The sequence below is a fragment of the Rattus norvegicus genome, chromosome 5, assembly GCF_021556685.1.
Source record: "Rattus norvegicus strain SHRSP/BbbUtx chromosome 5, alternate assembly SHRSP_T2T, whole genome shotgun sequence".
NCBI lineage: Eukaryota > Metazoa > Chordata > Mammalia > Rodentia > Muridae > Rattus > Rattus norvegicus.
This window is the reverse complement of record NC_141538.1, coordinates 163,829,287-163,855,991: the sequence shown is the minus strand read 5'-3', so window position 1 is coordinate 163,855,991 and position 26,705 is coordinate 163,829,287. Positions and strand designations below refer to the sequence as shown.

Below are 26,705 nucleotides of genomic sequence, written 5' to 3'. Positions count from 1 at the left end.
TTACGCTCTAAGATCAAGAATCGACAAATGGGATCTCATAAAACTGCATAGCTTCTGTAAGGCAAAGGACACTGTGGTTAGGACAAAACGGCAACCAACAGATTGGGAAAAGATCTTTACCAATCCTACAACAGATAGAGGCCTTATATCCAAAATATACAAAGAACTCAAGAAGTTAGACCGCAGGGAAACAAATAACCCTATTAAAAAATGGGGTTCAGAGCTAAACAAAGAATTCACAGCTGAGGATGCCGAATGGCTGAGAAACACCTAAAGAAATGTTCAACATTTTTAGTCATAAGGGAAACGCAAATCAAAACAACTCTGAGATTTCACCTCACACCAGTGAGAATGGCTAAGATCAAAAACTCAGGTGACAGCAGATGCTGGCGAGGATGTGGAGAAAGAGGAACACTCCTCCATTGTTGGTGGGATTGCAGACTGGTACAACCATTCTGGAAATCAGTATGGAGGTTCCTCAGAAAATTGGACATTGAACTGCCTGAGGATCCAGCTATACCTCTCTTGGGCATATACCCAAAAGATGCCTCAACATATAAAAGAGACACGTGTTCCACTATGTTCATTGCAGCCATATTTATAATAACCAGAAACTGGAAAGAACCCAGATGCCCTTCAACAGAGGAATGGATACAGAAAATGTGGTACATCTACACAATGGAATATTACTCAGCTATCAAAAACAACGAGTTTATGAAATTCGTAGGCAAATGGTTGGAACTGGAAAATATCATCCTGAGTGAGCTAACCCAATCACAGAAAGACATACATGGTATGCACTCATTGATAAGTGGCTATTAGCCCAAATGCTTGAATTACCCTAGATGCCTAGAACAAATGAAACTCAAGGCGGATGATCAAAATGTGAATGCTTCACTCCTTCTCTAAAAGGGGAACAAGAATACCCTTGGCAGGGAATAGAGAGGCAAAGATTAAAACAGAGACTGAAGGAACACCCATTCAGAGCCTGCCCCACATGTGGCCCATACATATACAGCCACCCAATTAGACAAAATGGATGAAGCAAAGTAGTGCAGAGTGACAGGAGCCGGATGTAGATCGCTCCTGAGAGACACGGCCAGAATACAGCACATACAGAGGCGAATGCCAGCAGCAAACCACTGAACTGAGAATAGGACCCCCGTTGAAGGAATCAGAGAAAGAACTGGAAGAGCTTGAAGGGGCTCGAGACCCCATATGTACAACATTGTCAAGCAACCAGAGATTCCAGGGACTAAGCCACTACCTAAAGACTATACATGGACTGACCCTGGACTCTGACCTCATAGGTAGCAATGAATATCCTAGTAAGAGCACCAGTGGAAGGGGAAGCCCTGGGTCCTGCTAAGACTGAACCCCCAGTGAACTAGACTGTTGGGGGGAGGGGGGCAATGGGGGGAGGGTGGGGAGGGGAACACCGATAAGAAAGGGGAGGGGGGAGGGGGATGTTTGCCCGGAAACTGGGAAAGGGAATAACACTCGAAATGTATATAAGAAAATCTCAAGTTAATAAAAAAAAAAAGAGGGGGAGGAACTAATTAACACAGGTTAGCTAGTCTATGCATATACCTCTTGTTAATTTTGATCAATTATTGTAAAGAAAAAAATTCAAGCAGAACTGTAGGTGCAGGCACAGATATGTCTGCTTTGATCTAACCTAAGGCTAATGCTTTTTTTTTCTAAAATATGGCTAGAATAAAATAGCTTTTCAAACTGAAGGCTGATTCCACCATCTTGAGGCTGCTCCCAACAGACAAAACGTTAGCCAAATTAAATAAAAGACAGAGAGACAGTAACCCAATTATGACAATTTTAAATAGGAAAAGAGTCATGAACATGGATGCTCATGTAATTCATAAAGCATTAAGCCTTTCTTCAAAAACATATATTTCACAAATTTGGAAAATATAAAGTAAATGGATGATTTTTCTAGACAGATAACTATTGCCAAAAATAAATCAAGAACAGGTAAACTATCTGAGCAGTCTTATATCCCTGAATGAAATAGGAGTCATTAATATTCTCCCAACCACATCAACAACAAAAATCCTTGGCCATATGATTTTAGTGCACAATTTTAACAAGCTTTCAAAGAAGAGCTAATGCAAATATTTCCATGGATGCAGTCGTGGTTCACTATACAAAAATCTACCAACTAACCTAACAATGGAAAGCAGTTAATGGGAAAGCCAAGAATCTAAGTCAATCCTAGGAAACTAGTCATCTCATCTGCTTATCTGTATATACTGGATGCCTCAAGAAGTAGTTTCCATCAGATGTATGACAAGTAAGTGCAACACTGACTACATGTGTAAGGTTCCTTTGCTTGATGAATTATCTGCTGATTTTGAAGATTGCATTTCTGAGTAAAGCATTTCTCATATTCATTACATTTATAAGGGATCCCTTCACTATTGTTTTCTTTTAGCATGAGTTTTTGTATAGAGACAAAAACTGTATCAAATTAAACCTTACAGATGAAGTCAATGTGACAAAGTCTTCACCCAAAAATGCTATCTTAAAATTCATCAGAGAATTAATACAGGAGAGAAGCTTTTTAAATGCAGTGAATGTGACAAATGTTTTACTTAAAAATTTAATCTTCTGTATTTCTATTTTGTTCTTTCTCCCCTATATGGATTGCTTGATTGAGATTAGTGATAGAACACACATTTAAAGGGTTTACACAGTCTTTATATCTACAACATTTTGTAGTGTTCCCAGTTTTATGTCCTTTTAGGTTTAAGGATTGAAGAGAGGCATATCTGTGTTTAGTTTTACAAAATGTACTTTGGGTGGATTCATAAATGTTATTAATAAGCTTGTCACATATAGAAGAGTTCTCGTGGATATTCACAGCTCTTGGACAATGTGCTCTGTGTCTTGATTAAAGACCATCTCATACTTTCCTCATACAAATTGATTTTCTGAAAAAATGTAATAAGGAATAACAGGGATTACTTAAATGAGGAATAAGTGATTCAATAATCGAGTGTTTGCTGGAGTTTTAGGTAAACTATATATTCTCATGGATATGTGCTCTCAAAGAGGTTTTTGGGTTTTATTTAGTGATTATATGGTTCCTCAAAAGAACCTCAAATCTTATCTATATCAAATGGTATGAAATGATATTAACTTTTTAAATCTTATTTTCAAATTATACCATGTACCCTTCTCAAAAATATTAACCTAGAATTGCACATGTCTAAACAAAATACAGGGACAAATATTCTAGGGGAGACGAGGAAATGCACTCTAGAGACTGCCTCAAATGGGGTCCATTTCATATATAGATACCAGCCAAGACACTATTGCTGACACCATAAAGTGTTTGGTGATGGGAACTAGATATAGCTGTATTCTCAGAAGCTATTCTTGAGCCTCACAAATACAGAAGTGGAGGCATGCAGCCAGAATCAGACTAAGCACAGGGAGCCCAATGAAATGTTAGGATATTGGCTGAAGGTTTTCAACCCCATACAAAGGACTACAGTATCAACCATTCAGAAACCCCAGAGCTCCCGAGTACTAAACCACTAACCAAAAACTACATATGATTGGGCACATGTCTCCAGCTGTATATGAAGCAGAGGATTATATTAAATAGCATCTGTGGGAGGGAAGGCCCACAGTCCTGTGAACCCTTGATGCCCAAGTGTAGGGTATTCCTTGGACAGTGAGACAGGATTGGGTTTTTGGGTAGATGGGGGAGAACCCTTAGAAGCTGGGGAAGAATGGATAGGATATTAGGTTTGTGTAAGGGGAATAGGGAATTGGAATAAAATTTGCAAGGTAAGTAAATAAAATAACCAGTAAAAAGAAAACAAAATCTAATTGTACATTGCAGAAACTAGGACAGATAATTAATATATCTGTAATGAAATTTCAGAAAGTAAATATCTGGACATTTCCAAAGCAAGCAGATAAATATAAAAAGAACATAATGAAAAAGGTCAAATTTTAACTTGATTTTCCTTCATTTGGGGTCTCTAGACATTTAAAAGAGTTACATAAACACATAGTAGGAAATTTCAAAGAAAGAATTAGAAATTCAAGAAGAAGTACATTCTTACCCACAAATAATAGATTGTTGTAATTCTCCAACATCACATCTATATATAATCCTCTCTGTGCAAATTAGAGACATTCCCATTCCTCCAGTGAAAAGTACACAGACACGTCCTTGAAGGTTAACAGACCCTGCAACGGAAAATAACCTATTTTACCTGAAAAAAATGCATACCTATGTTAAACTAAAAGTAATTACTGCATTTTCAACAAATGCAGTTGTTTCAACATTCGGGGTGCTTGTAGAAGAATGCAAATTGACCCATTCTTATCTCCTTGTACAAAACTCAAGTCCAAGTAAATCACGGACCTTCACATCACACCACATAAACTGAAATTAATAGAAGAGAAAGTGGAAAAGAACTTTGAACAAGTGGTACAGGGGAAATTCTTCTGTACAGAACCCTAATGGCTTATGCTCTTAGATCAAAAATTGACAAATGAGACCTCAAAAAATTGAAAACCTTATGTAAGGTAAGGCTCACTCTAATAGGTAAAATGTGGCAGACCACAGTTTGAGAAAAGATGTCTACCAACCCTACACTACATGTGATAGAGTACTCACATCGAAAATATACAAAGAACTTAAGAAGTTAGACCCCAGAGGACTACATAACCCTATTTAAAAATGGTGTACTGAGCTAAACAGAGAACTCTGAACTGACCAATCTCCAATGGCTGAGAAACCCTTAGAGAAATGTTCATCATTTCAATCAACAGGGAAATGCAAATTAAAGCAACCATGAGATTCTACCATACATAAGTCAGAATAGCTAAGATGAAAACTTGGGTGGCAGCAGATGCTGGTGTGGATGTGGAGACAAAGGAATGTGGATGTGGTTGCAATCTGGTACAACCACTCTGGAAAAGAGTCTGGTGCTTACTCAGAAAGTTGGAAATTGTTCTACCTGAGAACCCAGCTATACTGCTCCCGGCATATTCTCAAATGATGCTTCAACATATAAAAAGACACATGCTCCATTAAGTTCATAGCAGCCTTATGTATAATAGCCAGAAGCTGGAAACAAGCTGGATACCCCTCACTAGAGGAATGCATACAGAAGATGTGGTACATTTACATAATGGCGTACTACTCAGCCACTAAAACAATAAATTCATTAAATTCGAATGCAAATGGATGGAACTTGAAAATAATCAACCTGTGTGAGATAACCCAGTAAAAAAGGAACTCACATGGCATGTTCTCACTAATAATTGGATATTAGCCAAAAAGTAGCTTTGAATAATTACAATAACAGTAATAAAACATATGAAACACAAGAAGAAAGAAGATCATGCCAAAGTGTAGACATTACAGTGCTACTCAGAAGGGTGAGGAAAATAATCTCTGGGAAGTGCAGAGAGGGATGTGCAAGAGAGAGAGGAGAAGAAGCAAGTAGGTGGGCCAGTTCAGATATGGGAATAGATGAGAGAGAAGTACAGAGGGTCAGGAAATTGAAATGAGGTGTGTGGCAGTCAGGAGTGGGGCAGATTGGTGGTAGCCACTCAAAAGTCCCAAGAGTTTCCCCGGAACCAACACATCTGAAGACCACAACACCAGACACTGTTGCTGATGTCAAGAAGTGTTTCCTGCTTACAGCTGTTATGGATGTGCCCTGAGAACCTCTGCCGGAGCCTGACCAATACAGATGCATATGTATGCAGTCAAACCTGAAACTGAGCACAGGAAAGCCAATGGAGAAATTAGGGGAAGGACTGTAGGAGCAGAAGGGGTTTACAACCCCAGAGGAAATACAACAATATCAACCAATGAGACCCACAAATGTTACCAGGGCCTAAACCACCAATCAAAGTGTTCACATAAGGAGACCTGTCACTCCTCTGGATATATTGCAGAAAATGCCTTATAGGGCATAACAGGAAGGGGAGCCTATTATGGAGGCTTGATGACCCAGGGTAGTGGAATGCTAGGACACTGAGGCAGGAGTGGGTGGCCATGTGGAACACACCCTCATAAAGGCGGGGGGTGGGGAGTGGATAGGCGTTGTGGAGGAGAAACTGGGAAGAATAACATTTGAAATGTGAATAAAGAAAATAACCTGTAAAAAATAAAAAAATTTATAAGAGAACAAAAAACTCAAAGAATTAATTAAGATCAATTTTGAGATATAAATGAGGCAAGAAAATGTTGAATGGCAAATATTTTCTTAGGGTTTTATGGAGATATGTCTGAGGATATGAACTGCTGCTCTTTTATAGACAATCTATAGAATAACATAGCATAAATGTTCACATTTAAACTCACATTTAAAAAGTCCCCGTCTTATGAATTTTCTGTGGTTTACCAAAATCTTAGCAGCAAATGAAAGATTCACCATCATCACTATATTTGAAATTTTTGTGTGCAGTTTTATTTATGTTATATCATTTAAAGTCCTTTGTTACAATATTTGTTTCTCTGTACACAAGGCAATACACAATGAATAGTTAAAACCACTCCTTTAAAGTCCAATTATCTCTTCTGAACATTACTGGCAGGAGGAATACATAGCACATATGCATACATTCAGGCAAATGTAAGCAACATAAATTGAAGAAAAATGAACCTTAACTTTAATAAGAGATACGTTCTAAAATAGTCATTGACTTCCTTGTATTTAGATCTTTCCTAAAAACATTATATAATCATCTTAAAATCAGCAAATGGTTACAAAATGTAACATGTACCTTTGATGTCTAGATGCAGTAGTGCACCTTAATGAAGTATGGGTTGATACCAAACACAATCCCAGTGTTCCATCAAAGATGGTAAAGTTATGATGAGGGAAATATGCTTTCAAATTTTTCAGTGTCCACCTTGTACAAGTAAGGACACTAGCTCAATTCTGTGTGCAGCTGGGTCTTACATGACTTTATTACAACATATCTATGTGACATTCTGAGGCCTAGATACCATTGTACTCACTTTCTAGAATAAATGGGTAGAATGTGAAATGCAGAATTAATGGATGGATTAGATGTCAGAGGTTTTTCTTTAAACAGAAATGGACTGCAACATCAAGGCATACATAGAACATTCCATATTACATATAGAATCAAATAGTTTGGGAAGTTTATTTATGAGAATATATATTCAAAAGCATAAATAGACAGACAAGATTAAATAATGTTTTATGTAAGTTTGCATGAGCGATAACATAATAAGAATTTCATAAATTCCATATGGCCTTTCATTACAAAATGATTAGATAATTGTGTAAAAATAAATAGCATCTGTGACAATTCATTCCAACAAAGTAGAATTATTTTCTTTGAACAAATTTTGCTTTCAAACTGAACGGAGAATTAAACTAACACTCCATGAATATTTAATACATTATTTTTCAGGAGTTTTACTTAATTGAAGATTTCAACCTTCTAATATTAAGTTTCATTCCTTCAGAATTTTACCTCATTTAAGGCAAGGCTCAATATACATAGAGTGAGAGAAGGCTCAGAACAATTTCAATATACTTATGAAGTTCCTGGGGCAAAATAGACAGTAGATGATAATGCAAACTCTGTACATCATGAGAACAGAAGGAACACCCTCAGTCCAATGTAGATAATAGCCAACATGCTAAATTTATCGTTATGAAAATGGAAGACAGCTGTCCTCATTCTACTCATTTCAGAAGAGAGACAAAGAATTGCAAAACTGCCACAGTAACTTATCACAGTGTAACGGTGCTTATAAATATCAACTAAAACCCAGACTATTTTCAATATATCAGAAAGGGATACATGGAAGCCAAGTTTTCTCACATTATAAGAAATATAATTCTTCAACTCAAGAATTTCAAATATACCAAGAAAAAACTAACATTTGATAATACACTTAATAAGTTATTAAAATAAAAGAAAACATTACTTGGTTTTACACATTCCTGAAAGATAGTCTGAGAAGTCAGAAGAGTGCTGAGTGTCTTCAAAGGTCTTGGAAATGCTGATGTTGCATGCAAATTGGAAAAAGGGCTATGTAGGTTGATGGGCATAAGGAATCACCAAAGGCTGTCACCAGATGCTGACACCTTTTCTGCAATTCCAACCTGTCTGGCAACTTATGTCCATCAGTGTAATAGTGACAAGGATATTTTTTAGGTAACAGAAATTTTATCACTTTGAACTGAGGTCAACCTACAAGGAAATACATAGATGGCATTGGAAGCTGGTCAAAAGTCACACTAAAGATCATAAGGAAAATGGAATTTATAACTGACACACTGTTACATGTAAAATACTAGAAATGCCTGTAAATGGTTCTCTCTCTACAAGATAGCATTGTGGTGCCTTCAGGCTAAATAAGACAATCATGGTTTCAATGCACACCTGCCAATTCAGAGACTGCTGGGTCAAAATCTGGAAGTGTGGGAGAAAAGGGGAGACAATAAAAGATGGAGGAAGGGGAGGTATGGAAATCCATACTGTCATGTACAGTGGCATATAGAATTATGAATCCAAGAGAGCATGGCTGCCCATCAAAACCCTGCCTCAGATCTCACATGAAACAGAAAGATAGGATTAAATTGTGATAACAAGGAAAGAGAATGAAGTGAGGGTAACTGTGCAAGTGTTTTGGGGGCACTTTTTGAAGAAAGGCCATTCACCTGAAAAAGCAAGGGATTTAGAAAACACAGATTAAAGTAAACTCCAGGAGCTTTGTGATATCTGCAATAGCAAAGCAAAGGGATCATGCAAATACTCTAACAAGTTTTTTTCTAATATTTTCAATATTCTAATAATTATAATATGCAAAAATGAGGATAATCCCTAGTCTGTGTGATAGAAAATTTAGTGACAAAAGGACTTTATGTACTTTGAAAGACATCAAAAAATAAAATGCAGTCACAAAGTTACAATATTTAAAACTCAACCTCTAGGGCAATAGTGGACAGCACCAGGTAGGTATGAAAAAATAAGTATAGAAAGGGATAAATGTTCAATGGAATAATCAGGACAGTTGTTTCATACCATGTTACCTTATGATTCTCATCTGTAATAACAGGCTGAGTAATATTGTCATCTTTGTAAGCAACAGATCACAAAATCCTGCTCCACGTACAAATGCTATGCTTTAATGTTAGCAGTAGTTAACATATAAAATGTGTGTGTATCATGACATTATTCCGTCCATGTCTATTACTAAAGAAATACACCTGCTATTTTATCAAGATGGAGCAACAAGTCACTCTAGGATGGAGAATATCCCATGGTTTTACATGCTTCCACCATGAAGTTACCATGAACACTTTAAAGAAGCTTCTACTTTAAAACTTGGAACTGATATTTCCTCAAACATATACCTACTTCTGAATGGCAATAAATCTGAACGTTGAGTCTTCCAGTCTAAGTTTGTTATCACATGTTAAAGCAAATCTTTTTTACAATAGACAAAATTCAAATAGCTATGTGTAGTGTTCAGACACAGAAAATCTTGATTAGTGCAAGTCCATAGCATTTTAATCTAGTATTTCCTAGGAAACCCTTTCAGAGATTGGTTTCCTCAACTTCAGATGTGTCCAGCCATTCTCACATTTATGTGCTATGACAGTGCGCATCTCTATTCCAGGTAATTTTTCCTATCCCTTACCAACAAAGAGGCTACACAATAATAACATACAATAACAATAGATACCCACAAATTAAAATCAGGAGAGTATGGAATGATATTTTTAAAGCCATGAAAATAAACAACTGCCAACTTTACTATTGTGTCCAGAAAAAGTGGGTATTAGTATTAATGGTGTTTAATACACATTTGAATGTAGTAAATCATTAAGAAACGTTTTTAAGTCAACAACCAACTTAGATAATAAATGGATGAAAATATGCACAATAGAATGAAATATGAAATATCCATGAGGTCACAGATAACAAGGTAGTTCTTGATGCTCAGGTCTGATTGTGAACCATCCTCATCTAGACTTCAGTCCTACACCATACCTTAAACCTGCACAGAGAGAGGTGGTCTCACAGGAGCAGTAACACACCTAAGAACAAATGCTAACAGGCTCAGAGGCTTACAGACTCACAGGAAGGACAAGTGCCTGTCAGAGACAACAGAACCAGCTATCACCAGAGATAACAAGATAGCAAGAAGCAAGTGTAAAACATAATCACCAGAAACCAAGGTTCTCTGGCATCATCAGAAACCAGTTCTTCCATCACAGCAAGCCATGGACACCCCAACACACTTGAAAAGCCTGATTCTTATTATAATGATGGAGGAATTTAGGAATGACATAAATAACTCCTTTAAAGAAAAACAGAAAACACAGGTCAATAGGCAGAAGCCATAAAAGGAAACACATAAGGGCCATAATGATATCGTGGAAAACACACACAAAAATATACACAGAATGGAACAAAATCATCCAGGATCTAAAAATGGAAATAGAAGCAATAAGGTAATTACAAAGGGAGACAACCAAGGAGATAGAAAGCCTATGAACAAAATCAGAACTCATAGATACAAGCATGATGAACAGAATACAAGAAAAAGAAGGGAAAATCATAGGCATATAATATACCACAGAAAACATTTGACACAAGAGTCAAAGAAAATGCAAAATGCAAAAAGCTCTTAACCCAAAACATCCAGGAAATCCAGGACACAATGAAAAGGCCAAAGTAAGTATCATAGGTATAGAGAGAGTAAAGATTCTCAACTCAAAGGACCAGTAAATATCTTCAACAAAATCATAGAAGAAAACTTCCCTAACCTAAAGAAACAGGTTAGAATAAATACACGAGAAGCCTACAGAATTTGAAATAAGTTGAACCAGAAAAGAAATTCTTCCTGTCATATAATAGTCAAAATGCCAAGTGCACAAAGCTAAGGAAGAACATTAAAACAGTAAGGGAAAAAGGTCAAGTAACATATACAGCAGACCTATCAGAATTACACCAGACATCTCAACAGAGACCTAAAAACCCAGAGGTCCTGGACAGATGTCACATAGACCTTAAGAGAACAAAAATTCCCTAAAGCTGCTTGATTAATATATTGTCACTGATAGAAGACAGTTGGTTCTACAAACTGAAATGATTGTCGCAGACAGTGTTTCCTTTTACTCGTTGGGGTTGCTGATTTGTGAGCATGCTTTCTGATTACAAAAGTGTGAGTAGCGACCTCTGTCAGGCAAGGCATCAGTGTGCACTCTTCTGTCCTGATTTAAGCTGTCTCGTGTAGTGCTATTACAGTTTGGTTCAATTAACTTTGTTTTTAAAAAAGTTGTTCACACATTTTTAGGGTGTCCTTACTTTAGTAAAGGAGAGGGAGGAGGAGAGACTTAGAACTTTTGAGGGGAAAATAAAAATCTATAACATACAACGTACAGTATCAAACTATTTTCCATGAATGACACAAGTATTCTGAATCAAAAAAATTGAACATTGTTTAAAAAAAAAAAAAAGAGAGAGAATAAAAATTCCAGACCGGGGGGGGGGGGAGTCCCACACCCGTGGATCCCGGCCTGCAGCAGCTCTCTGCTCCCAGACCCCATGGGAGAGAGACCTCACCGCCTGGTCAGGTGGGCACTCCTGAGGCTGCAGAGCGGAAGAGACCACCAACAATGCCCACGCCTGAACACATCCCTGGCCTAAAAGGAAACTGTATAAGGCCTCTGGGTTCCCGTGGAGGAGGGCCCAAGGGCAGCAGGACCGCTGTGTCTGAGACACCACCAGAACCTGAAGAGATCTACCGGATAAACAGTTCTCTGCACCCAAATCCCGTGGGAGGGAGAGCTAAACCTTCAGAGAGGCAGACACGCCTGGGAAACCAGAAGAGACTGCACTCTCCACATATCTCGGACGCCAGAGGAAACACCAAACTCCATCTGGAACCGTGGTGCACTGAAGCTCCCGGAAACGGCAGCGCAGATCTTCCTGGTTGCTGCCGCCACAGAGAGCTCGTGGGCAGCACCCCGTGAGCGAACTTGAGCCTCGGGAACACAGGTAAGACCAACTTTTCTGCTGAAAGTGACCTGCCTGTTGAACTCAAGACACAGGCCCACAGGAACAGCTGAAGACCTGTAGAGAGGAAAAACTACACGCCCGAAAGCAGAACACTCTGTCCCCATAACAGGCTGAAAGAAAACAGGAAAACAGGTCTACAGCACTCCTGACACACAGGCTTATAGGACAGTCTAGCCACTGTCAGAAATAGCAGAACAAAGTAACACTAGAGATAATCTGATGGTGAGAGGCAAGCGCAGGAACCCAAGCAACAGAAACCAAGACTACATGGCACCATCGGACCCCAATTCTCCCATCAAAACAAACATGGAATATCCAAACACACCAAAAAAGCAAGACCTAGTTTCAAAATCATATATGATCATGATGCTGGAGGACTTCAAGAAAGACGTGAAGAACTCCCTTAGAGAAACACAGGAAAACATGAATAAACAAGTAGAAGCCTACAGACAGGAATCCCAAAAATGCCTGAAAGAATTCCAGGAAAACATAAATAAACAAGTAGAAGCCCATAGAGAGGAGACACAAAAATCCCTGAAAGAATTTCAGGAAAACACAATCAAACAGTTGAAGGAATTAAAAATGGAAATAGAAGCAATCAAGAAAGAACACATGGAAACAACCCTGGATATAGAAAACCAAAAGAAGAGTCAAGGAGCTGTAGATACAAGCTTCACCAACAGAATACAAGAGATGGAAGAGAGAATCTCAGGAGCAGAAGATTCCATAGAAATCATTGACTCAACTGTCAAAGATAATGTAAAGCGGAAAAAGCTACTGGTCCAAAACATACAGGAAATCCAGGACTCAATGAGAAGATCAACCTAAGGATAATAGGTATAGAAGAGAGTGAAGACTCGCAGCTCAAAGGACCAGTAAATATCGTCAACAAAATCATAGAAAAAAACTTCCCTAACCTAAAAAAAGAGATACCCATAGGCATACAAGAAGCCTACAGAACTCCAAATAGATTGGACCAGAAAAGAAACACCTCCCATCACATAATAGTCAAAACACCAAACGCACAAAATAAAGAAAGAATATTAAAAGCAGTAAGGGAAAAAGGTCAAGTAACATATAAAGGCAGACCTATCAGAATTACACCAGACTTTTCGCCAGAAACTATGAAGGCCAGAAGATCCTGGACTGATGTCATACAGACCCTAAGAGAACACAAATGCCAGCCCAGGTTACTGTATCCTGCAAAACTCTCAATTAACATAGATGGAGAAACCAAGATATTCCATGACAAAACCAAATTTATACAACATCTTTCTACAAATCCAGCACTACAAAGGATAATAAATGGTAAAGCCCAACATAAGGAGGCAAGCTATACCCTAGAAGAAGCAAGAAACTAATCATCTTGGCAACAAAACAAAGAGAAGAAAAGCACACAAACATAACCTCACATCCAAATATGAATATAACAGGAAGCAATAATCACTATTCCTTAATATCTCTCAACATCAATGGCCTCAACTCCCCAATAAAAAGACATAGATTCACAAACTGGATATGCAACAAGGACCCTGCATTCTGCTGCCTACAGGAAACACACCTCAGAGACAAAGACAGACACTACCTCAGAGTGAAAGGCTGGAAAACAACTTTCCAAGCAAATGGTCGGAAGAAGCAAGCTGGAGTAGCCATTCTAATATCAAATAAAATCAATTTTCAACTAAAAGTCATCAAAAAAGATAAGGAAGGACACTTCATATTCATCAAAGGAAAAATCCACCAAAATGAACTCTCAATCATAAATATCTATGCCCCAAATACAAGGGCACATACATACGTAAAAGAAACCTTACTAAAGCTCAAAACACACATTGAACCTCACACAATAATAGTAGGAGATTTCAACAGCCCACTCTCATTAATGGACAGATCATGGAAACAGAAATTAAACAGAGATGTAGACAGACTAAGAGAAGTCATGAGCCAAAAGGACTTAACAGATATTTATAGAACATTCTATCCTAAAGCAAAAGGATATACCTTCTTCTCAGCTCCTCATGGTACTTTCTCCAAAATTGACCATATAATTGGTCAAAAAATGGGCCTTAACGGGTACAGAAAGATAGAAATAATCCCATGCGTGCTATTGGACCACCACGGCCTAAAACTGGTCTTCAATAACAATAAGGGAAGAATGCCCACATATACGTGGAAATTGAACAATGATCTACTCAATGATAACCTGGTCAAGGAAGAAATAAAGAAAGAAATTAAAAACTTTTTAGAATTTAATGAAAATGAAGGTATAACATACCCAAACTTATGGGACACAATGAAAGTTGTGCTAAGAGGAAAATTCATAGCGCTGAGTGCCTGCAGAAAGAAACAGGAAAGAGCATATGTCAGCAGCTTGACAGCACACCTAAAAGCTCTAGAACAAAAAGAAGCAAATACACCCAGGAGGAGTAGAAGGCAGGAAATAATCAAACTCAGAGCTGAAATCAACCAAGTAAAAACAAAAAGGACCATAGTAAGAATCAACAGAACCAAAAGTTGGTTCTTTGAGAAAATCAACAAGATAGATAAACCCTTAGCCAGACTAACGAGAGGACACAGAGAGTGTGTTCAAATTAACACAATCAGAAATGAAAAGGGAGACATAACTACAGATTCAGAGGAAATCCAAAAAATCATCAGATCTTACTATAAAAGCCTATATTCAACAAAACTTGAAAATCTGCAGGAAATGGACAAATTTCTAGACAAATACCAGGAACCGAAGTTAAATCAGGAACAGATAAACCAGTTAAACAACCCCATAACTCCTAAGGAAATGGAAGCAGTCATTAAAGGTCTCCCAACCAAAAAGAGCCCAGGTCCAGACGGGTTTAGTGCAGAATTCTATCAGACCTTCATAGAAGACCTCATACCAATATTATCCAAACTATTCCACAAAATTGAAACAGATGGAGCACTACCGAATTACTTCTATGAAGCCACAATTACTCTTATACCTAAACCGCATAAACCCAACAAAGAAAGAGAACTTCAGACCAATTTCCCTTATGAATATCGACGCAAAAATACTCAATAAAATTCTGGCAAACCGAGTCCAAGAGCACATCAAAACAATCATCCACCATGATCAAGTAGGCTTCATCCCAGGCATGCAGGGATGGTTTAATATACAAAAAACCATCAACGTGATCCATTATATAAAGAAACTGAAAGAACAAAACCACATGATCATTTCATTAGATGCTGAGAAAGCATTTGACAAAATTCAACACCCCTTCATGATAAAAGTCCTGGAAAGAATAGGAATTCAAGGCCCATACCTAAACATAGTAAAAGCCATATACAGCAAACCAGTTGCTAACATTAAACTAAATGGAGAGAAACTTGAAGCAATCCCACTAAAATCAGGGACTAGACAAGGCTGCCCACTCTCTCCCTACTTATTCAATATAGTTCTTGAAGTTCTAGCCAGAGCAATCAGACAACAAAAGGAGGTCAAGGGGATACAGATCAGAAAAGAAGAAGTCAAAATATCACTATTTGCAGATGATATGATAGTATATTTAAGTGATCCCAAAAGTTCCACCAGAGAACTACTAAAGCTGATAAACAACTTCAGCAAAGTGGCTGGGTATAAAATTAACTATAATAAATCATTAGCCTTCCTCTTCACAAAAGAGAAACAAGCCGAGAAAGAAATTAGGGAAACGACACCCTTCATAATAGACCCAAATAATATAAAGTACCTCGGTGTGACTTTAACAAAGCAAGTAAAAGATTTGTACAATAAGAACTTCAAGACACTGAAGAAAGAAATTGAAGAAGACCTCAGAAGATGGAAAGATCTCCCATGCTCATGGATTGGCAGGATTAATATAGTAAAAATGGCCATTTTACCAAAAGCGATCTACAGAATCAATGCAATCCCCATCAAAATACCAATCCAATTCTTCAAAGAGTTAGACAGAACAATTTGCAAATTCATCTGGAATAACAAAAAACCCAGGATTGCTAAAACTATCCTCAACAATATTAGGACTTCAGGGGGAATCACTATCCCTGAACTCAAGCAGTATTACAGAGCAATAGTGATAAAAACTGCATGGTATTGGTACAGAGACAGACAGATAGACCAATGGAATAGAATTGAAGACCCAGAAATGAACCCACACACCTATGGTCACTTGATTTTTGACAAAGGAGCCAAAACCATCCAATGGAAAAAAGATAGCATTTTCAGCAAATGGTGCTGGTTCAACTGGAGGTCAACATGTAGAAGAATGCAGATCGCTCCATGCTTATCACCCTGTACAAAGCTTAAGTCCAAGTGGATCAAGGACCTCCACATCAACCAGATACACTCAAACTAATAGAAGAAAAACTAGGGAAGCATCTGGAATACATGGGTACTGGAAAAAATTTCCTGAACAAAACACCAATGGCTTATGCTCTAAGATCAAGAATCGACAAATGGGATCTCATAAAACTGCAAAGCTTCTGTGTGGCAAAGGACACTGTGGTTAGGACAAAATGGCAACCAACAGATTGGGAAAAGATCTTTACCAATCCTACAACAGATAGAGGCCTTATATCCAAAATATACAAAGAACTCAAGAAGTTAGACCGCAGGGAGACAAATAACCCTATTAAAAATGGGGTTCAGAGCTAAACAAACAATTCACAGCTGAGGAATGCCGAATGGCTGAGAAACACCTAAAGAAATGTTCAACATCTTTAGTCATAAGGGAAATGCAAATCAAAACGACCCTGAGATTTCACCTCACACCAGTGAGAGTAATGGATTTAGCTCAGTGGTAGAGCGCTTACCTAGGAAGCGCAAGGCCCTGGGTTCAGTCCCCAGCTCCGAAAAAAAAAGAACCAAAAAAAAAAAAAAAACAGACTGAAGGAACACCCATTCAGAGCCTGCCCCACATGTGGCCCATACATATACAGCCACCCAATTAAACAAGATGGATAAAGCAAAGAAGTGCAGGCCGACAGGAGCCGGATGTAGATCGCTCCTGAGAGACACAGCCAGAATACAGCAAATACAGAGGCGAATGCCAGCAGCAAACCACTGAACTGAGAATAGGACCCCCATTGAAGGAATCAGAGAAAGAACTGGAAGAGCTTGAAGGGGCTCGAGACCCCATATGTAGAACAATGCCAAGCAACCAGAGCTTCCAGGGACTAAGCCACTACCTAAAGACTATACATGGACTGACCCTGGACTCTGACCTCATAGGTAGCAATGAATATCCTAGTAAGAGCACTAGTGGAAGGGGAAGCCCTGGGTCCTGCTAAGACTGAACCCCCAGTGAACTAGACTGTTGGGGGGATGGCAGCAATGGGGGGAGGGTGGGGAGGGGAACACCCATAAGGAAGGGGTGGGGGGAGGGGGATGTTTGCCCGGAAACCGGGAAAGGGAATAACACTAGAAATGTATATAAGAATTACTCAAGTTAATAAAAAGAAATAGCATGCACAAAAAAAAAGAAAGAAAGAAAAAAGAAAAAAAAATTCCAGTCCGGGACACTACACCGAAGAAAATTCTCAATTACCATAGATCGAGAAACCAAGATATCCTATGACATAATCAAATTTATAAAATATATTTCTACAAATCCAGCCCTACAAATTGCAATAAATGGACAATTTTAACACAAGGACAATAACCACTCACAAGGTTACATAAAGAGGACACTGAATTTTAATTCATACAGGAAATGCACCTCAGTGACAAAGACAGACCCTACCTCAGATTAAAAGGCAGGATATTTTTTTTCAAGTAAACAGTTCCAAGAAGCAAGCTGGGGTAGCCATTTTAATATTGGAAAAAAGTTGACTTTAAAAGAAAAGTTCTAAAAATAAGATGAGGAAGGACAATTCTTACTTATCAAAGGAAAAAATCTACCAAGATGAGCTCTCAATACTTAACATCTATGCCCCAAAAACTTGGGCAGCTGCATTCATAAAAGAAACTTTACTAAAGCTCAAAGCCCACGTTGGACATCATACAATAGTAGTAGGAGACTTCAACACTTCTCTGTCACCAATGGACAAATCATAGAAACAGAACCTAAATGGAGACACAGAGAAACTAAAAGAAATTATGAACCAAATGCATGTAACAGATATTTTTAGAAAATTTCATTCCAAAACAAAAGGATATACCTTCTTCTCAGCACCTCATGTTACTTTCTCCAAAACTGACCATGTAATCAGTCACAAAACAAGCTTCAACAGATACAAGGAGATTGAGATAATCCCATGCATCCTACCAGATCATCACACACTAAAGCTGATCTTCAAGAACAACAAAAACAACAGAAAGTGCACAGACACAGGGATGCTGAGAAGAAGGTACATTCTTTTGTTTTTGAATGAAATGTTCTTAACAACTCTCTATTCGTTGATAATTGGATCAGGGAAGAAAAAAGAAAGGAATTAAAGGCTTTTTAGAATTTAAAGAAAATTAAGGCACAAGATTCCTAAACCTATGGGACACAATGAAAGCAGGTCCAACAGTAAAACTCATAGCTATAAGTGACTCCATAAAGAAACTGGAAAGAGCATATACTAGAAGCTTAACAGCACATCTGAAAGTTCTAGAACAAAAGGAACAAATGTAATCAAAAGGAATAGACAGCCAGAAATAATCAAACTCAGGACGGAAATCAACCAAGTAAAAACAAAGAGAACTATACAAAAAAAAAGAACAAAACCAGGAGATGGTTCTTTGAGAAACTCAAGAAGATACATAAACCCATAGCCACACAAAAAGAGGGCACAGAGACAGAATATAAATTAACAAATACAGAAAGGAAAAGGGAGACATAACAACCGAAACCAAAGAAATTGAAAAAATATCAGATTTTTCTACAAAAGCCATTATTCAACAAAATTTGAAAATCTGGATGAAAAGGATCACATTCTGATCAAGTACCAAAGTTAAATCAGGATTAGATAAATCAATTCCTTATGCCCTAAGATTGGTAAATGGAACCTCATAAAATTGAATAGCTACTGTAAGCCAATGGAGACTGTCAATAGGATAAAACAGCAAGCCACAGATAAGCAAAAGATCTTTACCAACCCTACATCTAATAGAGGGCTAATAACTGACATATACAAAAACTAAAAAAAAATAGATTCTGGAAAACGAAATAACCCTATTAAAAATGAGGAAAGTAACTAAAAAGATAATTCTCAATTGAGGAGTTTCACATGGCTGTTAACACTTAAAAATGTTCAACATACTTAGTCATCAGGGAAATGCAAATCAAAACATTTCTGAGATTCCCCCTCACACTAGTCATAATTGCTAATGAGTCACTCAAGTGACAGCAGAAGCTACAAAGGATGAGGAGACAGAAGAAAACTCCTTCATTTCTGGTAGCACTGCAGGTTGGTATAACCACAGTGAAAATCAGTCTGGCAGTTATTCAGAAAATTGGACATAGTACTACCTGAGCAAACGGCTATACTAATGCTGGATATCTATCCAACATAAAACAAGAATGTATTCTCCACTATTTTCATAGCAGCCTTACTTATAATTGCCAGAAGCTGGAAACAACCCAGATTTCCCTCAACAGAGGAATATATAAAGAAAATGTGGTAGTTTTACACAATAGAGTCCTATTCAGCCATTAAAAACAATGACTTGATGAAATCAGCAGGCAAAGGAATGAAACTAGATAATATCCTGAGTGAGATAACATCACAAAAGAACAAACATGGTTATGTATTCACTGATTAGTCAATATTAGGGAAAAAAAGCTCAGAATATTCATGACACAACATAGACTATATGAAGATCAAGAAGAGAGAAGACCAATATGTTGAATTTCAGTCCTACTTAGAAGTGGTAATGAAATAATCAAAGAAGGCAGAGGCTCAATGGGACTTGGAAAGAATGTAGGAAGGAGAGAGGAAAAAAGGGAAGCAGGATCAGATGTGGAAGGAGATTGAGAAGATTACAGAGGATCAGAAAAATGAACAGAGTTGTGTAGCAATTGCGTATGGGAAATTGGGTGTAACCAACAGTAATTCCAAGACACCAGGAAAAAGAGGCTTCTAGTACCCAATGGGGATGACATTAGATGAATTACCCAACAAAGGGGAGAGAGACCCTATCCAGAGGTTAGGAATGACTCCCAGTTGAGGGATAGGGGCACATTCTCTTCACAAATTTTAGCTCAGAATTTCTCCTGTGTAAAGGAAATAAAGGGACAAAGAGGGGAGCAGAGACTGAAGGAAAGACCAACCATAGACTGCCCCACATGGGGATCCATCTCGTATACAGCCGGCAAACCCAGACAGTATTGTTGATGCCAAGAAATGCTTGCCGACAGTAGACTGCTATGGATATCTCCTGAGATGCCTTCCTGGTACTGATGGGGATGCTTGAAGCCAGCCATCAGACTGAACAGGGGAAACCCAGTGGAAGAGTTACAGAAAGGAATAAAGGAGCTGAAGAGGTTTGCAAGCCCACAAGAAGAACAATATCTCCACAAACCTGGCAGCCTCCCCCGCAGAGGTCCCAGGGACTAAACCACCAACCAAAGAAAACATGGAGGGATCCATGGCTCCAGCTGTATATGTAGTAGTTGATGGCCCTGTCTGGCACCACAGGGGTGGGAGGCCCTTGATCCTGTGAAGCCTTGATGCTTCAATATAGGGGAATTCTAGGTCAGAGGGGCAGGAATGGGTAAGTGAGTTGGGGGAGCAATGTCATGGAGAAATGGGGAGGGGTAGGAGAGGGCATTTGCAGAGAAGAAAACAGGAATGGGGATAACATTTGAAATGCAAATAAGCAAAATAATCAATAATTTAAAAAAGACAGTTCTCGTGAGGAATAAATGAATGCAAGAAAACTCTGTACAACACTGGAAAGCAATATCAGAACAAAAGCAATAGCCTTAGGTTACATTAAAGCAGCCCTATCTGCGCCTGCACCTACACTTCTGGTTTAATTTTTAATAGATAGAATAAATCTGGTTGTCAGTTCACTGAGTACAGATGGTCAGGCACTGGTGGTCAGGCCACTAAGCAACCCACCATACTGTTCTCCCTGATTGGCCGATTTACCCAGCCAATAACTTGGTCATTGAGTCAGGCCTATTCTTTGGTGGTTACCTAACCCCTCCCTTCATTTTGCTTCAACTAGTATATCTTCTGCCTGAGAAAAATTAAAAATTGTCAGCTTGATCAGACTTCCTGACTTGCTGTCTGTTCTTTGAGTCTCTTGTCCCTCATTCTCTCCTAGGGGAACCCCAGACCCAGGTCAACTGTCCTGCTAGTTGGGGCATTTGTCTATCTTTGTAGATTTTCTCAAAAAACAAGCTCATGGGTTCTTTGATTCTTCTGTTGTTTCTGTCTTCTTTTTTGCTTTTATTAATTTTATTAATTTTTTATATTAATCATTTTATTTATTTACTTTCCAAATGTTGTCTATCTCCTTGGTCTACCTTCCATGAATTCTTCACTGCATAACATTCTTCCCTTTGCATATGACAGTGCTCATCCACCCACCCACTCCTCTCTCACCCTGCTAGCATCCAACATAGCTGGAGCATCAAGTTTCTACAGAATTAAGATAATTGCTTCCCACAGAGGCCAAAAAAAGGCAGTCATAGTTTACGTATTTATTGAGGAAACTAGACCAGCCCAAATATTCTCTTTATTTTGTGGCTTAATTTCTGGGAGTTCTGAGGGTCTGGGTTAGTTGATACTGCTTTTCTTCCTATGGTGTTACAATCCCATTCATCTCCTTCAGTTCTTCTTCTAACTATTCCAGGTGGGACCCTGACTTCAGCTCAATGAACGGCTGTATCTGCATCTATCTCTTTCTGCTGCTGGTAAAGACTCTTGGATGACAGTCATGCCAAGCTCCTTTCTAAAAGCAACATGACATCAATTACAGTGTCATTGTTGATGCCAGCCCATGGAATTTGTCCCAAGGTGGGCCAGTCAGTGGATATCCTTTTATTCAGTGTCAGATCCACTCTGACACTGCATTTCCTTTGACTTGAACAATTCTGGTCAAGATTTTTGAAGATAATCAGGTACCCCCATTCCACAAAGGGGGCCAACTCTTTCTACTGGACGTGTTCTATTTATATCCCATCTACCTATTGTTGTACATTTTGGCTAAGGTCATCACCACTGGTTCCTTGGATCCTCCTACATCAATTGTGTCTGGAACTTTCTAGAGTTTTGCCCTGTCCCACACTCCAACACTGTTGCATACGTCTATTTAGTGCACGGCCCTCTGGGCTTCTCTCCTCTCCCCCCATACCTGATTTTTGCTCCATTTCCCTCCTTTCTCCCTCTTTCAGCTTGATCCCTCTCTTCTTTTGCCTCCTGTGATTATTTTCCCTCTTTTAACTGGGATTGAAATATCCATAGTTGATTCTTTCTTCTTATACAACATATGATCTATGAGTTATATTATGTGTATTGTGAACATTTTGTCTAATATCTGCTTGTCAGCGAGTGCATACGATATACATTCTTCTGTCCTGCGTTTCTCACTTGGGATATTCTCTAGTCTTATCTATTAGCATGCAAATATCATGATGTGCCAATTTTTCATAGTGAGTAGTGCTCCATTGTGCTGAAAAATACTATTTTCTCCAACCATTCCTTTGCTAAAGGACATCTGGGATGTTCCCATCATCTGACTATTACAAATAAGGCAGCTATGAACACATTTGACATGTGCCATTGTGGTATGTTGAGAATTTTTTATGTATTTGCCCAGGAATGGTACAGCTAGGTCTATAGGTACAAGTATTTCAAATTATCTGAGGAGCTGCCAGATTAATTTCCAGAGTGGTTGTGCCAGTTTGCAATCCTACCAGCAATGAAGGAATGTTCCTCTTTTTCCACAGCCTCACCAGCTAGAGCATTTAGACAACAAAAAGAGTTTAATGGGATACAATTTTGTAAGGCAGCAGTCAACATATCATTATCTGTGGTCGCTATCCTTGTATATAGGAGCCACCACCAAAATTCTACCAGAGAATCCCCACAGGTAATAAATAACTTCTTCAGAGTGACTGGATACAAAATTAACTCAAACAACTCATTAGCCTTACATTATACAAAGGGTAAATGGACCATGATAGAAATTAGGAAAACAACACCATTAACAATAGTCACAAATAATGTAAAATATCTTGGCATAACTCTACCCTAGGAAGTCAATGGTATGTACGACAAGAGCATTAAGTACCTGAAGAAAGAAATGGAAGAAATCCTCCAGAGATAGATCTCCCATGCTCGTAAATCATTAGACTCCACATATTAAAAGCAGCCATGTTACCAAAATAAATCTGCAGATTAAATGAAATCCCCATCAGAATCTTAACTCACTTCCTCACAGACATGGAAAGAGCAGTTCTCAACTTCATGTGGAATAACAAAAAAACCTAGGATAGCAAAAACAAATTTTCAGCAATAAAATAACTTCTGGGTAAATCACCATCTGACCTCAACCTTACTACACAGTAATAATAGTGGTTAAAAATTCATGGTATTGGTACAGAGACAGAACACTTAGGTCAGTGAAATAGAATCAAAGAACCAGAAACAAACCCATAAAACTATGGACACTTGATATTTGAAAAAAGAAGCCAAAACAATACAGTGGAAAAAAAAGAAAGCATCTTCAACAAATCATGGCAGTTTAACTGGTGATCTGCATGTTTAACAATACAAATTGATTCATATTTATCACCATGTTCAAAGCTCATATTCAAATAGTTCAAGGGTCTTAATGTATAACAAGATACACTGAATCTAAAAGGAAAAAAAGTGTGAAAGTTCCTCAAACATATTGGCACAGGGCAAAAAATTTCTTGAACACATCACCAATTTGTTAGGATCTAAGATCCACAATGGGCAAATGAAACCTCATGAAACAGAAAATGTTCTATAAGGCAAAATAGTCTCTGAGTAAGAGAAATTTGCAACCATAGAAATGGGAAAAGGTCATTCCTAAGCCTACATCCAATGTGGCACTAATATAGAAAAATAGAGCAAAATATAATAAGAATTCAAGAAGTTAAATCCAAAAAAACATGTAATACAATTTAAAATGGGATCCAGAGTTAAATAGATTTCTTAAAAGTGCAATCTTGACTAGTCAAGGAACATTTAAAGAAATATTAAACATGAACAAGGTGAGGAATTCATGCTTCAAGGACCACATATCACCATGGACTTCTGCCACCACATACCGTGCCTCACGATTAGCTACAAGGTCTCAAAAAAAATTACTTAAATTTGCTGCCGTTCTACAAGCTATCTGGATAGTTTGCCATCCCATATGTAAGCTTAACCACTAGTAGTAGGAAGCATTAAACTGCTCTTATTGTCACAAGGAGAAAGCCACACAGAAACTCAACAAAACTGAAGATTCCACATAAAAAAGGAAATTTTTAATATCCTTGGTTATCCTTTCAGCAATATTTTAATATTTATTTGAGTAATAATTTCAAATTAAGTTTTAATCATTCCCTTTAAAATGTTGCCCTATCTCCTGGTCCTCTTTCCCAGATTTCTTCATTTCCTTACTCCCCCACTGCGATTTGAGAGAGGGCTCCCTCCTTCTTCCCTCAACCCTCCAGGTGTCCCCATTCTCTTACCTTCAAGTTCCTCCATGATTATGCACATCCTCTTTCACTGAGACCAAAAACGTAGGTCCTCTTTGACATATGTTCAGTGGGCCTGTATCCAACCTCTCTAAGATCTTTAGTTGGCAGAGTAGACTTTGGGAAATCCTAGGATTCTGGGTTAGTTGACAGCATTGGACTTTGTTTTGGACTTCCATTCCCTACAGCTCCTTGAAGCTGGGTCATTGACACTCTCTCCACATCGAGTCCCTTTTTTCTGTCATGCATGGTCTCTTCAGGTTTCATCTTCAGAATGTTGAGCATGAGTTTGTTTATCTCCTGCTGTGTATCCCTCCCAGTTGTTTTTGCTTCTGTTTTTTAAACAGAACCTTCAGATAGACTTTTAATTTGTTAGTGTGAGAACTACCAAGTTCTATATGATGGCATTTAGTGCTATGAACTCTCTTCTTAGCTCTACTTTCTTAGTGCCTCAAAAGTCTGGGTGTGCTATGCCCACATTTTCATTGATTTCTAGAAAGTCTTCAATGTCTATCTCTATTTCTTTCCTGACCCAATCAGTGATCACCTGAGGTTTTCTCTTCCATCTCCTGGATTCTCTTTGTGATGCTTACAACTGTAGCTCTTGTTCTCTTTCCTAGGTTTACATTTCTAGCATTGTTGCAGTTACATTTCTTTATTGCTTCCATTTCCCATTCAGGCCTTGGACAGTTTCTTCATAGCCTTCTCCTGTTTGTGTTTTTCTTTACATCTTTATATTTATTTGTGTCATCTCTTAATGTGGCTATCTGTTTGAATGTATTTTCCTGTGCTTAATGATAGGAGCCCAGTATAGCTGTGCTCTGAGAGGCTCTGTCAGTCCCGGAAAAATACAGATGGGGATATTCACAGCCAAATATTGGAACAAGAATTGGGACCCCAATGTGGAAGTTAGGACAAGGACTGTAGGAGCTGATAGGGGTTGCAACCTCAAAGGCAGAACAACAATATCAACCAAACGACCCCCCACATCTTTCAGGACTTAAACCACAAACTAAAGTGTACAGATGGGGTACCTATGGCTTCAGCTGGATATGTAACAGAGGATTGCTTTATTTGGTATCACATGCTAAGGAGCCCTTTGGTCCTTTGGTGGTTTGATGACACATGATAGAAGAATGCTAGGCCACTGAGGTAGGCGTGAGTGGACTATAGGGGGAGCAAGTCATGTGGATGGGGGAAGGGAGTAAGGTATACAGGGCTTATAGAGGGAAAACTGGGAAGGGGGATAATATTTGAAATGTAAATAAAATAAATCATAAAAAATAAATGCATCTGAGGAAAGGCTTTTATTTCTTTCCTTAACTAATCTCAGATGAATTATTAATGGCAATTATGTTTAATGTATTCACATATGCAGAATCAGTTAGCTGTTGAAGTTATTTTGTGTGTGTGTGTGTGTGTGTGTGTGTGTGTGTGTGTGTGTACCAGTCTTATGTGGGAAAGAATAAAACTCACCACAACGGAAAACATGTACCTCTGCCCTTTCACATGTGTCCATGGGCTCAGAACCCTGTAATTTAAGGACAGACACCCGAGTCTGTGGTTGTGTTTCTGAGCTCTCTCTCCCATGCTTAGCTGGAATCCATTTTAACTTGCCATAATCATCACAACAGTTTTTGAATGACAGGAGTCTTCTGAGAATCCTAGAACTCATAATAATCATGAAAAGTGTTGATTTCTTAGCTATATTCTCTAAAGAGACTTGGATAATTCTGGAGTCTCTTTTCCCCAGCATATGCAGATGTGGACGGGTGTACATAATGAATTGTAGGGACCAATCTAGAAAGTATCTATGACCAAATGGTTAAAGAATGCATTAGTCTCACAATGTGAGAAGTTAGGCGGACGACCTTGGATGTAAGTGGGTCAGAACCCAGGCGCAGTGTCCTACTACATCCACTTCTGGTCTAGACTGGCAGCAAGCTTGATGAGAAGCTGTGCAGAGTAGGTCCTGCGCTCCTGACAGCTGCAGTTGTG

The 26,705-nt window shown here is 38.4% G+C and overlaps 1 protein-coding gene across 2 annotated transcripts in view; it reads left to right on the top strand.

Annotated features, from left to right (window-relative positions):
• The window catches only part of Rex2l4 (reduced expression 2 like 4), a 751,000-nt gene that overhangs the window by 340,071 nt on the left and 384,224 nt on the right, over positions 1–26,705 (top strand). The gene's annotated exons all lie outside the window — the stretch shown is intronic.